Raw genomic sequence first — 16,494 nt, forward strand, 5'->3', positions numbered from 1 at the left:
AGTTTGCTGCTCCTGGGTACAAAACAGCAGTTTATTATGAGTCTGAAAGCAGCTAACCATGTGGTTTTTAAATACAAGTATAAAATAAGCCTTAGGCTATAAACACGAGATGCATAGGCAGCCTCCCATATGGAGGCGCACTGCAAGTTTTATCAGGAGAAATTTAAGACAAAGGGTAGATTTTTTAATGTACTACATAAGCACAGTGGATATTTTTATACCATGACAAAGTTTTACTTTTTGACCTTAAGTCTGAATGTGAATAAATGTCTATCTAATTTATATGTCCATAGCTCCAATTGTAAACCTCTTACAATTCTAATAAAAGCTTTGAAATGCTCCAATAAGCCTCTTTTGTCATAAACATTAGAAACTATTTTAAGCCATATATGTGCGATGTAATGTCTGAAAAGAATAAGTATTCTATTCGGTAGTCAGTTTAATTAGGCTAATTCTTACCAATATTTTCATGTAGAGCCTAGATAACATGACACTAGTGTTTTATAGCTCGATTTATATTGGAAAATCCAACCTCGAAGACATGTTACTTAAATAAAAAAAAATTGACACTAAGCAGTGTGGAACATAATAACTTATTTAATGAATATAACTTTGTACTAAGAGTAGAAGAATTACCCAATAATAATTCCCTAAAAGAGTATATGGCTTTAGGAAATTGAACAACTGAATTACGAAAATGAAACACACTAAAAGCTTTGATGCAGATATTTTGAAAGATACAAAGTATTAATTAGATTGGGAAGTTACTTCTGATAAATGGCACTGTTTTGAGAATTGATGTTCCTAAATTAGGTGCAAGTAAGGACTAAAGGATACTTGGTGCTGCTTAGATATTCATGAGCATATTGCTCTTCTGGATTTAAGTGGAAAGTATAGTTTAAGTGTTTATAATCCTATTATTTTTTAAAAGCCCAACTGAAGTTTATGCATTTATTACTGTAACACAGTCAGGCTGCATATACAGTAACAAATAGGTTGCTCTTTTAGATTTAACTTTGCAAAAAGGGCCTAAATACCCTGTGCTGGTAGTACATGGGGGTGTAAAACCCAAGCTATCACTGTGTACACAGCCCGACAATTCTAAATGCTTTTGGCACACTGCCCCAATCAACCTTGCCATGGTTTTCTGAGCAGCATTGACTGGAGTAGTGTGCAGATAGAAAGTATGTCAAACCACTGAACATGTGGGCTGCTACCTTGCGTGCAAGAGCAGTGGTTGGCTCTATAAAGTGCTGCCAACGCAATGTGTTTAAACCCTGTCTGCAATACATAGCAAGTGAAAAAAAAAGTGAAACAAAAGTAAAAGTGCAACATGTTGATTTTGTATGTAATGGTTACAATTGTATATGTACTGTACATGGGCCAGCCATTTTTGTTTACTGCACAGGAGGTCTCTGCATCCCAATTTTTGTGGTGCATAATGGTGATGTGTTACTGCTTGTGAAATTTAATGCAGGGGTGGAACTCATTTTATGAGTTGGTGGAAAAACCTTGCAATCATTGAATGGCAGATATGTCATGTAAACAGCTATTAAAAGGGGGGGGGGTGAATTCTATGAGTCACGAGAACACCCTGTTTATTGACTAATCTTCAAAATCTTGTATTGATTACATGTAAAATATATAGAAGTGCAAGCTTGTAAAATGGAAAACTAATTTTCTACTGGCCACACCTAGTCCTGTCTACTTGGGAAACAAATGGTGATGGATTGTGGTCATATGGGGAAATTTACAGAGGCTTTTGCATCACATAGTAACTAGATTAGGGACTTGTATAGACTGTCATACAGAAGCCTTTAGTTATACTTAAGCATGCATGTGCTTAGGGCATCAATGGAAGGGGTGAAACAAATATTTTTTTCCCGTAGCTGACATGCCCTTAGTTATTTGCTTGTAATAGTCCTTATCTGCCATTATTAAATAGGCATGATCACGTTCAGTTTGAGATAATAACAGATGTTATGTTACCTTTTAATCTTTTAGAAAGTTATTACAATTGGGTTTTAATTTTTGAATTTCCATAGCCAGTGATTTATTTACAGTAATTTAAAACATAAGCACAAGGAAGATTCATCTACAGTCAATGTTTGGTAAAGGTTTTATACAAATACCTTCTAATGCTTTGTCAGATATGCAATGAAAATCCAGAGGGCACCATTTTTGGGTTGTGTTTAGGGAATCAGTTACTTAATATGGCTCTGAACAAGATAATAGATTAACTCTTTATATACTGTAGTGTACACAAACTTTGCAAAACATAAAAATGCATTCACATTGGTGTTTAAAGGGGGTGGAACTAAGTTTCAACCGCCACATATAACAGTAAGCCAGTGGCAATCTATGACATTGTATGACACAATGTCTGTGTGCAAACGATGGTATCTAAGAACAAGTAGGTGTTCCACAATGGAAGTTCAGACAGTACAGGAGACCCACATATGATGTAGTACAGGAGAGTCCACCAGTGAACAAGTCCAGGATACAGAGCCAGAGGTCATTTACACATAGTCAAGCAACCAAAAAAAGGATACAATGGGTAGAGACAAAACAGGGTTAAAGACAAAGGTCAGTCCAGGCAGGAAACATTTACAAGTTCAGAAGACAAAATCAGCAACAGGTAATCCATCAGAAAATCAAACCACTAGCAAGTCAGACAAGCTGCTACAATGGGCAGCTAGTAACTTGGACTTGGGAACTACGTGAGACCAGCAGCCAATGGCAGGGCAGGACTGTATTCAGTAAGTAATCTGCTCATTGGCTGCAGCCCATACCCTCTAATCCCCTCCAACTTTACAAAGCCTCAGAGTATATGCAGGGGATGCTGAGATAAACACATCTTAGGTTCAGTCCAAAAAACTAAAGGGAAACTGGGTGCTGCAAGCTGCTAAGCTGATGTCGGCCAACTATTTACTTGATCTCATTTGCTGCTATGTGCAACTCTTCCGGAGCGAATACAGAGGGTACAAAAGACTGGGATGGCACACAGAACGGGACTGCTGGCCAGACTATAATCTCCTGTTTTTACATTGATAACCACCACCTTATGAACATTAGCATTGCAGGTAGAACAACCTCTGTATTACTAGGGTCCTGAATGCTCTTTGGAAACCAGCATCCCTTGAAACACACCATTAAATGAATTTTCAATAACAAAGCATGAAACATTTGCAAATTTTAGATCATTTAATTTTTTAATGAGTATTCCGAGATCAGATGATCAAAAAAATTTAGTGGACATCTATGACTGTTTACTTTCTAGTAACCCACCACACCTGATTTACTTCATGTCACATATGTTTTATATGATTTTGTCAAGTGGAAAAGTTCCATTTAGGAAGCAGAAGTCACACAAGGTACAAAAACCCAAAATAACATGCTATGTCTAACAAGCTTATGATGTCAATTACTAGTTCTCTGTAGGGAATTAGAGAATCCCTAGCCGGCTGTCGAATTTAGAGGGAAAACATGACTAATGTGCACTTTACAAATGTCTGGGCTGTCATTTCATTTTACACAGTACATATATATTTCACTTCTAAATTTGTCCCAAGGCAGAACAGAATGCTAATCATTTTATAATTATTTAAAATTTAGATGCTGGTTTTTCTATGTAGATTATTAGCTAATTGCAGGCATGCTTCATATATATTCTAGGTATTTTTTTTATACATTTCCTCAAAATTAATAAAAAATCTGAAATGTGAAAACTTAATTTTATTTAATAATAATTTAAGAATAAATACAGATAAAATCTTAATTCAGAAAAAAAAATCAGAAAAGAAAAAAAATGTTAGTTTTAAGTGTGGGGCAGCAAGGTTTGTCCCACTGAGTTTATTATTGTTTGGGATTCCAGGTGGATGAGTTCCTCTCCACCTGAACACAGCTGTGACAGCCAATACTATGGTATGAGATGAACAGCCTTGTTCTCCTCTCTGGAATGCATCTGTGCTGGTGTCATTGCCCTCCCTCCCCATGGAATTTTGTAAAGTAATATATTAGACATGTACTTCAGAGACAGAAAATAGGACAATAAAATCATAATAAAGTGCCAAAACTTTTTCAAATATAGATAGAGTGGGAAATAGTTAAGCCCCCTTTTTGCTTTCTCTGTCCCAGCAGGGTGATTTCTCTACTCTGTCTGCCTAGCAGGAAGTAAAAAAAAAGAGATATTTTTTTCAATGGGTGTCACAATTATTTCCACTGCGTATCCCTTACTTTTCTTTCCTTACTTTCTGCACTTGAGACAATGGTCACTAAGGCCAATGGTGAGTAGGTATTAGATTAATGTTTGATCCAAGACACATAGGTAGTAGCTTTACATGTCCCAATCTTCTTTCATTTGAGTTGCAATATAACCAGTGCGAGTTTCGGTAATAGGAAAATCTCCACATGTATTTGTCTATATATACCCTCACTAAGGGACACAAAACAGTCAACCTGCCATTCACCAGTCACTGAAGGTAAAACTTTAGGGTGAATGTGTTTTAAATGCCAGTTATTATTTCACTATCAGTAAATGGTTTGTGGAAGTAACATTTATTGTGTTATGAACATGCCCCTTATTGTTACTCTACCATTATAATCATCATTCAGTGCCTGATAACAAGTACTGCTAGTCCCATTACTTGTTCCCATACCACCATTTTCCAAATCTCAAAATACATGCTAAACAAGAAAAAAAACTCTCTATGACAGGTATTTACACCATTTTATACTTACTTCTATCATTCTTAATTTAATATTAATTGGCCAGTTTATAACCCAGTTTACAGTCTTGTTGAAAGCTAATGAAGTCTCTCCAAAAATAAGCTATTTTCTTGATATATTTCATTAAATTAATTAAGTGAACATATATTGTATTTTCCGTTGTTATATAGAGAGGAGGTATGGAGGTAGGAGCAGATTTTACTATGTATGAGCTCATAGACAGGGAGTCGTCATTTAGCCAATCACATTCACTTTATAACATTTGGAAAGCGACAGCCAATCAAAAGATCCAAAAGTCATTAGGCTGCCCTAAAGCCAGTGGACAATGCAACAGAGTGTGGAATCACGTCACAGCATTTACGGGATTCCTGACCCAACCACCACTGAAGAAAGATGAAAAGAACCCATAGCATTACATGACCAGTTCAAAAATACCTTCATAACAATGGCACCTACTCTTCCTAGCTGACTGCTGTTATCTCAGGGAATTAGAAAGAATCAAAAACCTAAAAAACGCCATCATGTTCAATTTTCAAAAGATGTCTTAAGGTCACACTCTATAATAGGAAATGCTCCATAAGCACATACGTTGTTATGGAATCACAAGTAGGGCAAATGTTCATTTTTTTTCGCCTAGTGCCTGTCCACATTTACTGTTTGTAGCTGTAAAGAAAGCAAACCTTGAAAGATTTTGAAATGAAATTCGTCCATATGATCGAACAAATAATTTATTACCCGTTTTCAGCTCAGTTTGGCTGTAATTTTAATCCTATCATACGAATTGGGGCTAGGGTTCCTATTGAGGTTGGTAAAGGTTCCTTGACCAGTGAACAGTACACAATGGATCTGCCACCTACCTTGGCCATTTAGTTACATAGTTAGGCTGAAAATTGCATTTGTGCAAGTGGGCAATCCTCTATTGACCACCAAAAAATGGGGGTCACGCCTACATCAAAAACTTATGTCAGGAGAAAACCACAAGTTTCACTATCTGTCTTTTCTGTTATTTCTAAGTCAATCTATTATTATTATTCATTTCAAATTCATATCTGAAAATACTTTTTGTTGTTTAAAGCAGATGTTAGAAATAAGCCCATCCAGAGTGCCAAATACATCTGTGTAGGCTGCACTCCTCATTCTGTTACTTCTGTTACTGAGTTTGTTGAACATCAATTTAGACTCCAGGTAAAATAATTTGTAGCGGGGTTATTTGAGGCCTAAACATTTTTTAGGGTTCCAGGGGTAAAAAAGTTGAGAAAGGCCATTCTAAACTCTAATTAGAATAATGCAATATGCATTTTATTATCTTATCTCAAGCTAGGGAAATGGTATGTACTTATTTACATAATGATTAAGCTTCTGATTTTTTTACCTTTTATCTAAGTACTTTGGTGGCAATGGTCACCCTATGTTAGCATATAAACCAAAATTTATGGTAAGATAAACATTTTATGGAAGCAGTTGTAACTTTGAGATATAGCTGGCACATAGCATGTCTAGACTAAGAGTAGACAGAGTAATGCAATCCACTTTTTACAGTAATTTGCATTGACAGCAATATAATATTAATATTTAGAATGAGGCAAAATTCCAACGTACTCCAATAAAATATTTTGTCTCCACGTCACCAAACCAATATGTATGTATAGAAGATTCCTATCTAGAACATTAAAGTGTATATAAAACCCAACAATGGCCTTCTCTTAATTGTTGATTTAGGTCTGTTAAATATTTCATTAGGGCCTCATTCCCACTATGTGCACTTCAGTCCTTTTCAGTGCATTGTACACAGTGTGTGATGTGCAAGACATCCGACATTGCATAGAGTGCAATTTCTGATGTTCCCACTTACCCGTTGCCCTTTACTGCATTTTGTCAAGGCAAAGTTGCATGTATGTTGGCTTTTGCATGCTGCCCCATTAGGTGTAATTATTATTATTATTAGCCAATATTTATAAAGTGCCGACATATTATGCAGTGGTTACAAATAGAGAACATACAAACTCCTTGCAGATGAAGTCCTGGCCGAGATGGGAACCTTTAACCTAGCGCTGCAAAGGCCAGAGTGCTGTCCATTAATGAGGTCAATGGATGAATCTTCCTCTCCTGGCTGGTATTACTCTAGATTGGAAAGTATGTTACACTAGAAGGGAAAGGAGGTTTATCAGTTGCAAATAAAGAAAAAAAATCAGTTAGTATATTCTTTGGGTTGGCTTTGTTCTGGATACACTTTAAAGGTGGAAACTGTGAAGATGGTTGGAGAATTAAGTATTAGAGAATAAGTGGTCATACACCAAAGACAATAATATAAATGTAATAAATTCAGTGTTATTCACCAATGGGTTGCCAGGATTGCACAATGATTTAAAGACTATTTAGACACATAGGATAAATCAACCAAATCATCTCAAATTACAAGGTCAGATAAACATAGAATATTGCACATAGGGTTAGTTCAGACTGCAAGTGAAGTTGTACCTTGGTTACTGCTTCCTCATGCCAGGGAACCAGGGAAGACACTGCACATAGCTTTTACCCACAGCAAACTTTTTTGATTTATACCATAATACAGCATTCTTCTCACTGACCCGCAAACAAGTCATCTTATCAGGGGTTCCCCAAAAAAACAAATTTATTTAAAGGGTTCCTCTAGGGTAAAAAGGATACAATCTTATCAAACTCGTCACTCCTGATAGGAAGTTATTAAAACTGATTTTTCTCCTATTGCCTATTTTTAATCTTAGGGGACCAAATATATTATTATTATTACACAAAATTTATATAGCGCCATCATATTACGCAGCGCTGTACAAAGTCCATAGTCGTGTCACTAACTGTCCCTCAAAGGAGCTCACAATCTAATGTCTCTACCATAGTCATATGTCATTAATGTAGTCTAAGGTCAATTTAGGGGAAAGCCAATTAACTTAACTGCACATTTTTGAGATGTGGGAGGAAACCGGAGTACCCGGAGGAAACCCACGCAGACACGGGGAGAACCTGCAAACTCCACACAGATAATATCCTGGCTGGGATTCAAACCTAGGACCTAGCGCTGCAAAGGCCGGAGTGCTAACCCCTGAGCCACCGTGAAAAAATTAATTTTTAAAAAAAATGTCACTGATATGCAAAATAAAAAAAGTCATATACTGTGTATATATCTCCTGATACAAGCAAGTGATATGACTCTTTTAAATGTTAGTTGGATCAAACGATTCAACATTAGACAGTGAAAGTTAAACTAGAACACTGTGTATCAAAAAATTAATTACACTGCATTAAATCTAAAATGGTTAGTTAAGTAAACCGGTCAGTGTAGTCATATTGCATATTAGCTATGAAATGAAATATTGCCATATCTTTTTTTCTATTTATTACATGTTAATCAAAATTCACTAACCTTCAGCCAGCAAATTTAATTGTACATGTAATATAGCAGCAAAGATATTTCAGAAAAGCACAAAGTTAAATAGCATATGCAAAGGAACATTATGTCTTGTTCTCACAAAAATAAAAACATTTTAAGTATCTTGCAAATATATTTTGATAGATGATTTTTCTATAGGCCTTTTAATAATATTCCAGTATTTATAAAAAAAGTATAGAAAATAAAAAAGGAAAACAAGTGCTACATTTGTGTTCTGGTAAAGCAACAAATCCTGTCTCTTAGACGCAGCATGATGCTTTTATACCCAGCTGTTTAGGGATGCAGACTAAGAATTAAATGGAGAGAGACACAGAGGAAAATGATGAAAGGTAGAACACCACCTACAAGTATATACAAAAGGAAGAGGTACAATGCACACAAAGGAAAGATGTGAAATCCATACAAAATCAAATGAAATAAATAAATATGCATTAGTAACAGTAAGGTGTTTCTTTTTATTGCCTTCTTAAGTAGTTTGTTTTTATGTTCTCAAAATGTAATCTTACATATGCTGCATTTTGAAAAAAAAAACAACATTAAAATACATTTATATATAGTGAATCTCAGTAGTTATTATATGTTTATGTAAAGCTGAAATGATTTTTAGTAGGAAAAAAACCCTAGTCATTTTATTGTTTGCTGTAGCTGTTTCAGTGGAAAGTTTTTTCTTCACTTGAGTCTTCACTGGGCCTTATTTATTAACAATCTCCAAGGGTATAGAGGATCCACTTTCATCAGTTTTTCATTAGTGAAGCTGGGTGATCCTGCAAACCTGGAATAGTTTTATTCAAAGCATTTTAATTGCTAGCAAATGTTCAAATGCTTTGAATCCTGGATCAGATCTATCCCAGGTTTGCTGGATCACCCGGCCTTGGAAATCCTTTATAAATCAGGTCCACTGAGATGCAACAGAAGGTAGGAAAAAATCCTTCTCAATGCTATTCCCCTTATAGACGGGTTTTATTGGAACCCCTATGTTCCCATTGGACATTTTCCCCTTTCTTCTTTTTTAGAACAACTATCAAATTCAAAATTTCCCATCCCTGTGTGTCTTGGTAAGAACAGTCACCAGAATGTTAGAAAGGGTCGGCACAGTGTGTGGCTCAGTAATTAGCTGACAAGGGAACTAATCCTTCCACATTCAAAATGATAAAAAATAAAATAAGATTTGGCTATAATGCACTTTAAATAGGTAGATTTAACAATAATTAGCTAAGACTTCCATCTAGCACTGGAGGTTCCCTTTGATTCCTAAAATCATCTCCAACTCTGGGACATGATTCATAAAATCATGAATAGGTTTCAATAGAAATGGTAAGCTTGCTTTAAATGTTAACAACATGCTCAATGCTTTTGTGTATAAGTGATATGGGCATATACATTCGGGGTTCCCCCTACTTCTCCGATCCTCTCTAGGTGGTTTCTGGCATCTAATTTATGTCTGGGAAACCAGGAGTCACCAAAATATCTCTATACAATCTGTACTTGCTCTGCCAAGGCACAATGTAGGGGAGGCAAAAGGGATCAAATAGACCCTCCCTGGTATTTATTGATTGAGCAACAATTATTTGGTGGAGTGAGAGCACTAATTCTACATCTTTATTTATAATGAACTCTACTGATACAATATCTTCTAGAACAAATCCCTATTACATTAGCAGAAAAAGTTATTTGGGTCTACTTTACCTTCCTATAAATTATTGAAAGTACAGAGCACAAATAAAAAAATCTGAATCGGCACCTTTGCAGGGATTTCCTGCATGTCCCACAACTGCTCAATAGTGTCACCAGTTTCATAAACGTAATCATTACCATTTTTGCCAAGGATCTGTTTTTAAGACTAGAAATGTAGATACTGGGTTAATAATGTACTTTGCCACATTTTTGTTTTTTAACTCTTTGTAGTGGGACTTTCCTCTATAAAGGCTATATGAAGTTGTGCACCCACGGTCCAGTTACCTCCTCCAGATCTCTTTTTAGTTCTAGCAAGCCAACAGTGACAAAAATATGCCGAGCAGTGTCTGTAGTAGGGCTCTCCTTCCAACTTAAAACAGAAAGGCTTTACTAAGGCTGGCCATACACAGGGTTGCTTTTCCTGTTCAATCAAGCAGTATTTTTAGTTTCATAAAATCAATCATAAATCAATTCTTTATTTTTTCATTAATTCAAAGGGATTGCCATTGAGTGTAGAATCAAAACAGCATTCAACCAAAAATAACCTCAAAAGAATCTTTCAGGTTTGAAAAAATTAATGAGTTTTCATGACCACATACACTGGTCTTCATAAACTGAGATTGGTCCAGTGAAAAATATAGTGTTTGAATTGTATTTTCAAAAATTGATAATAAAGTATCAACAGTGCATTTACTGTGGTTTGAGGGGCAGTAGTACAAAAGACTGATTTTTTCTTTTTATTTATTAAATAAGTTGGTTGAATTGAAAGGCAATCAAATAAAAGTTAATTTATCTATGGCAAGCCCAGGGATTTGAGAATGTTCACTCACTTAAATGTGTGATGGTCCACTTTGATTATCAAATCACATTATACAATCATGTGATCCAATTGTGTGCTCTGCACGTGATTGAATACCTGAATGCCCAAAATTTATTGCACACATCTGGGACAAATTTTGGTAAAACAGCCTTATTGCATTGACATTATAGACATCAAAAAGAAATTGTACTGGGTTTGATGGAAATTACAGCACTAGCATTACATGCTTTTCTATTTCAAATTTAAAAGAAATAGATTCAGGACATAGTCATTTGTGTATTGTATACTAAGAAGGGTAATACACCGAGGGAAAATGTTGCTATTTAAAATACATTTACTACTTGCATGGGATTGATATTCAGGAGCAAAGTGTAAGTCCCAGGAGTATGGAGGGATAATTCATCTATTTTTTGTGTCATAGTGGATGATGAAGTACTCCATAGCAAAGGGTCATACCTTCTATCTCTGTTACATGTTTGCTGCTTGTTATATCTGTTTTTATTTGTACTTAGGGTCAGTCCCAGAAGTCATCATGTGTTAATCTGAACATCTGAGATAAAGCTGGCATACTTGCTTGCAGAATCATTAATAACATTGATCGTACACCTATCTTGCCAAAAGCTGCTAGTAAAGCCCGGATGTGATTCCCTAGATAAATACAATTATAAGTTCCTGGCAGCAGAGAGCTACTAATTATAATCTTGTGGCCTGTTACCTTCTGTTGGCATTAAAAATGTTACCATGCAATATATTGGAGATGCAAGAACAACATTCTCATATACCATTAGGTCTAAAAAGTTATTCTTTAAATTAAAAAAATACATTGGGTTTTATTTATTACTTTTCCCGAGTTCATGTAAAAAGTTCCAACATAGTCTGATTTATTAAAGCTCTCCAAGGCTGGGGAGAATACACTTTCATCAGTGAAGCTGGGTGGCCCATCAAACCTGGAATGGATATAGTCCAAGATTCAAAACATTTGCTAGCAAATAGTAAATACCTTTGAACAAATCCATCCATTTCCAGGTTTGCTGAATCACCCAGATTTACTGATGAAAGTGTATTCATTTATCTAGCAAATGTTTTGAATCTTGGACCAGATCTATTCAAGGTTTGCTGGATCACCCAGCTTTACTGATGAAAATGTATTCTCTCCATCCTTGGAGAGTTTTAATAAATCAGGCCCATAGTATAAGCAGCAAATGGTCAGATTGTTTTCCAACAGAAAAAAAACAAAACAGCAATGTCTGCTTGTTTGTTATTGGTAATACTTTCTACAATATGTGTTCTATTTTCAATGTTAAGTCACTTCTAATCCTATTTATTAAGAAGACGTAAAACATCTGTTTGGTGCAGGAACCAAAACAACCCAATGAGATAAAACAGACAACTGATATTGAATTCTATAGGTTCCTATTTGATGAAATATGCCTAATTATCTTTTCCTATCAGACATAATAATCTTTATTAAAGGTAATCTGTACCCACTGCTACCAGCATAATTGTCATTAAGACATCATTATTTTCCAGCTTTCATCCTCATCAGTCATCATCATACTTAATCATCAACATCTGTAGTTATTATCATCAATCATTTCTAATCATCTTCACTTATATTATGCCACTTATAATATGTCAACATTACTAATACAGTTTACCTATGTGCATACCGTTTTTATCATATGTTCATATAAGTGTCATTTTTGGAAGTGGACAGAAAAAAATTGCCAATCAGTTCTCCAGTAGGGAGGTGAAAATTAGGGAAGATTATGAATTGAATATGTTGGTTTCTAAAGGAGATCCCACTTTGTCTACTGAAACAGATACAGTGTATAAGATTGCTATCATAGAAAAGTTGATATAGGCCAATTATTTAAGAGTTGATTTAATAAAAGGAGTTTTGGTTGAATTTTCACTTCATTGACATCAAACATCTAATGATATGCAAGCAAATATCATGATTGTGCATTCTTTGCAAAGAGTATTTTCATCACATTCACTAAGCTGTTCAATGTTAAGTGATTATTCACTATGCAAAGCCCTTTTATTCATTTGCCAAATAAATTTATTATTTAATATTATTTAGCTCTTTTATTCATATTCACCAAATAAAAGAGGGAAATGTGTTACTTGAAGTGGAACTTAAGTTCTATTTTTTGGATAAAGAAGGACATTATTGCAGAAAGGGACAAGCTATTTCCCTTCTTCAATTAGCAATCATGGCATCCCCTGCATTTGCTGGGACTGAATGAACTCTATGCCCCTGTGCAGGGGTTACCTCATCCTGGCCCAGCCAATCAAGATGACCAAAAATTTCAATTAGGAAAAGAAAAATGAAGAAGATGGGAGCACCCAGAAAAGGTGAGCATAGTGTGGTCCAGTTGCATATTACAAGTAGAATAATTTTATACTTGAAGCGTAAAGACATTGTTCAATGTGTTTTTAGAAGTGTGAAAAGATCAGTGCTCAATTAAAGCAATAAAACATCAATGCTCAGTTATGGCACAGATGGTTTTTTTTAGCTTATCCTTAATTATATTATTCCAGTAAAATTAAAAGTTGTTTTATCTCCAAATTGAGCTAGTTGTTATATTTAAAATAGAAAAATAGACCTCCTGCTTTCTTAAACTATAGTTTAACTAAATTTATATCTGAAGTCAAATACTTAAACCTAAAATATCCTAATAATTACAATACAATTTCAAAACAGCCTCCAATATAATGCGGTGGGCTTGACCTGAAACTCTTTGTGTAAGTGTATCTGGTATAGGATGTTAATCCTTTGTCCCTCTTATATGGGGAAACATGTATTATCCCTGTATCCTTTCCTGCACTCCATATCACATAGATCCTCTAAGCCGCAGAGGCAGTGCTTATTGTATATGCATGTTCTTGTCTAATGCTGTCAACAAGGAACCCTCCTAGAACAATAACTTCAATAGGATGATTGGAGTGAATAAAACAAAATGAATGCAAAATGAATGGAGAATATCATCATTATTGAGAAGAAATAGTTGTAATTGTATTCCTTTCAATTAGGATACAAATCAGAGGTCCTCAACTCCTCAGTCCTCACAGGCTAAGATCCATTCCATTTTTAGTATTTTTGAACAGATGGGGGTAAATGAAATTAGAAAATAACTGCTAATACCAAAATGTGGGCTTAATGTGGTCCCCAAAGACTTATGTTGAAGTTGAATACCCCTGGTTGAACCCTGTAATATTTGGGGCCATCAGGAGCTCAAAAATATTTAGGACATTCATTTTTGAGTATTTTTCCCTTTACCAAACATGTCATGTTTCATGAACTATTGCTGTTTGAATGGAGAGTTACACTGTGGCTTTCACAAACATGCAATGGAGCTATGACATTCCCCACCGAGCACCACTCTAACCATCATGATGGAGTTCTGTTCAGGGGAGAACTTATAGAGGAGATAGCCAAACTATAAGTTTCAAATATAATTCCACTGGCTTTAGTATCTATTGAGAAGAGCAGGCAAATTGATATGTAAAATGAGGATAAATGAGCAATTCCTGAACAAATGAAACATTCAATAAAATAGCAATTTCATGATTATATTTATGTTGAGAAAATTACCATGATATAAATAAAATGTGAACTTTTAAGTAACTCCATTTATATAATTTACTGAATTATATCATAGAAAGAGAGGAAATCGTCAAATAATTGCAGAAATTTTGGTTAGTTATATCTGAGACAATATGATAGCTAATATAAAAATGAAGCCATTCCAAAAATGAAACTTATTTTTTTTTTTTGGTTTGTCATATTCTAAATATTCTATAATTATAAGCAATATTACACCTGAAATAATATAGTTTTTTCTGCCGATCCCACAAATATGTGCTGCATCCCAAATATAACTATGCCATGTTTGTAAAGAATAATAACTACGTAAGACTATTTTTATGTGTGTTTTCTTAAACTTAAGTATTTTTTTGTCTACAGATGTAAAATGGTTACTTTCTCATATACATTTGCTATCTAAGGTGGAAACAGAAACATTTAAGTGATTATTTGTGCTGATGAGGAGGATATAAAGGTGGTAGGTAGATGCATCATTTGGTTTCAGTAATGAGGGTTTTATTGCATTCCGGAAAAGTCATGTTGAAGGCTTCAAGCCTGCTCTGCTCCCATGTGCCATCATTCTGTTTTCCAATTACCTTGGAAGAACTTGCAAATTAGCCAGTGGAAGACTAAGGTTTGACAACAAGTTTAATTTTCTTCCAGCAGATCCAAAGCTCACAATCTGTGAAACTAAATTCTACCATAGTTTTATCTCCTTACAGCTGCACCATATGCATATAGGCAGGGTATAAAAAAAGGAGATGTTTGATTGGTTATAGCTAAAATCTCTTATCCATAATTGCATAAAACCATCATAATTGAAAAAAACAGGGCAAGGCCAGTTCTTACTTTTACTTCATTTTAGTATTACATTTTGGCCAAATGGGTATAGGTAGTATGGGCAAATGTTTAACCTTAGGAAGATGATGAACAGTTGCATTACAATTTTTATATTATCAGTTATATTTCTTGCAGTTATTAGCTGGATTATGTCTGAAATTAATGAAAACAATGAACATTGGATTTTATTTGGTAAAAAAAATACTTAGTAAAAAGCTGTTATTATTGGATACTAGTTACATTGTATGTTTGTGTGTGATTTTGTATCCAAAGTTTCTCTGTATTTAAATTTGTCTCTTTTATACATTAATATTATTTTATGTTTTCTTTTTTTCACAGTGAATGAGGGAGGTATAAAACAAGCCTCAAATATGTGTCCTGACCCAGGAGAACCTGAAAATGGGAAAAGGATAGGCTCAAATTTTAGGTAAAAAATAGATCTGAACATTTCTGACATGGATGGTTTGGACATTGATGTATTTCCAAAACACCAGGGCAGGCATTTAGTAAAAGTTAAATAAGGGAAACATTATGATGTCAAATGAATAGTGACATCACTATGGCTCAATTCTTCTGAACAGTGGGGTTGATTGACTCATTTAGGTTGTCAACTTAGGAAAGTGAATTTTCACTCAAGGGATAATTCACTTAACTTTGTGAATGAGGAGAAGTTTGCTGACTCCACACATCCAATCATGAAAAATATTCTTTTACATATCTTTACAAATGGTTGCATATTGTTGAATTCTGAATGTTCAGCCCAATCACCAGTGAGCAATCTAAACTACTTTAGTAAATCAAATCTATTGCACCAATAGGCCCAGTGTTTCTCAAACTTTTTACCATGGGGGACTCTTGAAATAATGTTCAGATCTTCTAGGATCCCCTGCTATATTTACTATATTCACAGCTCACAGTGCATTAGTGTGGTGGTCAGTGGTAACGAGAATATCTCCTACATTGCTAGCCAGTGGGAAGAATGTCACCCTTACAGATAGCCAAAAAGATGGCTACTTTGGAGGTACCCAAGGGGTCTATAGTACCTTGGTTGAGTAACTCTGAATAAGCCAGTCACAAGGGTCCAGAGGTGAATCACACATTTACACAGATTAAAATTGTAAATCTGTCAAGAAATATCTGTTGTGCTAATCAGAGACTCAAATAATCAAAGTAGGAGATTTTTCTTTGCATGTTCATCAGTTTATTAATTAAATGGTTGACACAGGCTGTCCAAAAATGAGTCAAAGGCTTTCTTTAAGTAAAGCTATACTCACACGTTCAATGGTTCTCGCCCGATAATCGGCTCAGGGCCGATATTGGACGAGAATCTGGCCTGTGTACAGCGTTCGTCGTCCATCATCTAAACGACCGTCCTGGTGGATCCAGGGACGAAGGACGACGAACAATCCTAAT

The 16,494-nt window shown here is 35.1% G+C and overlaps 1 long non-coding RNA gene across 1 annotated transcript in view; it reads left to right on the forward strand.

Annotated features, from left to right (window-relative positions):
* The first annotated feature begins 15,420 nt into the window (after positions 1 to 15,420).
* LOC140330546 (uncharacterized) overlaps positions 15,421 to 16,494 on the forward strand; it is a 23,885-nt gene continuing 22,811 nt past the window's right edge. The window contains exon 1 of the long non-coding RNA XR_011920759.1: positions 15,421 to 15,508. This is a non-coding gene — a long non-coding RNA (uncharacterized lncRNA). The remainder of the gene's footprint in view (positions 15,509 to 16,494) is intronic.

This window comes from Pyxicephalus adspersus, chromosome 5, assembly GCF_032062135.1.
Source record: "Pyxicephalus adspersus chromosome 5, UCB_Pads_2.0, whole genome shotgun sequence".
NCBI classification, from domain to species: Eukaryota; Metazoa; Chordata; class Amphibia; order Anura; family Pyxicephalidae; genus Pyxicephalus; species Pyxicephalus adspersus.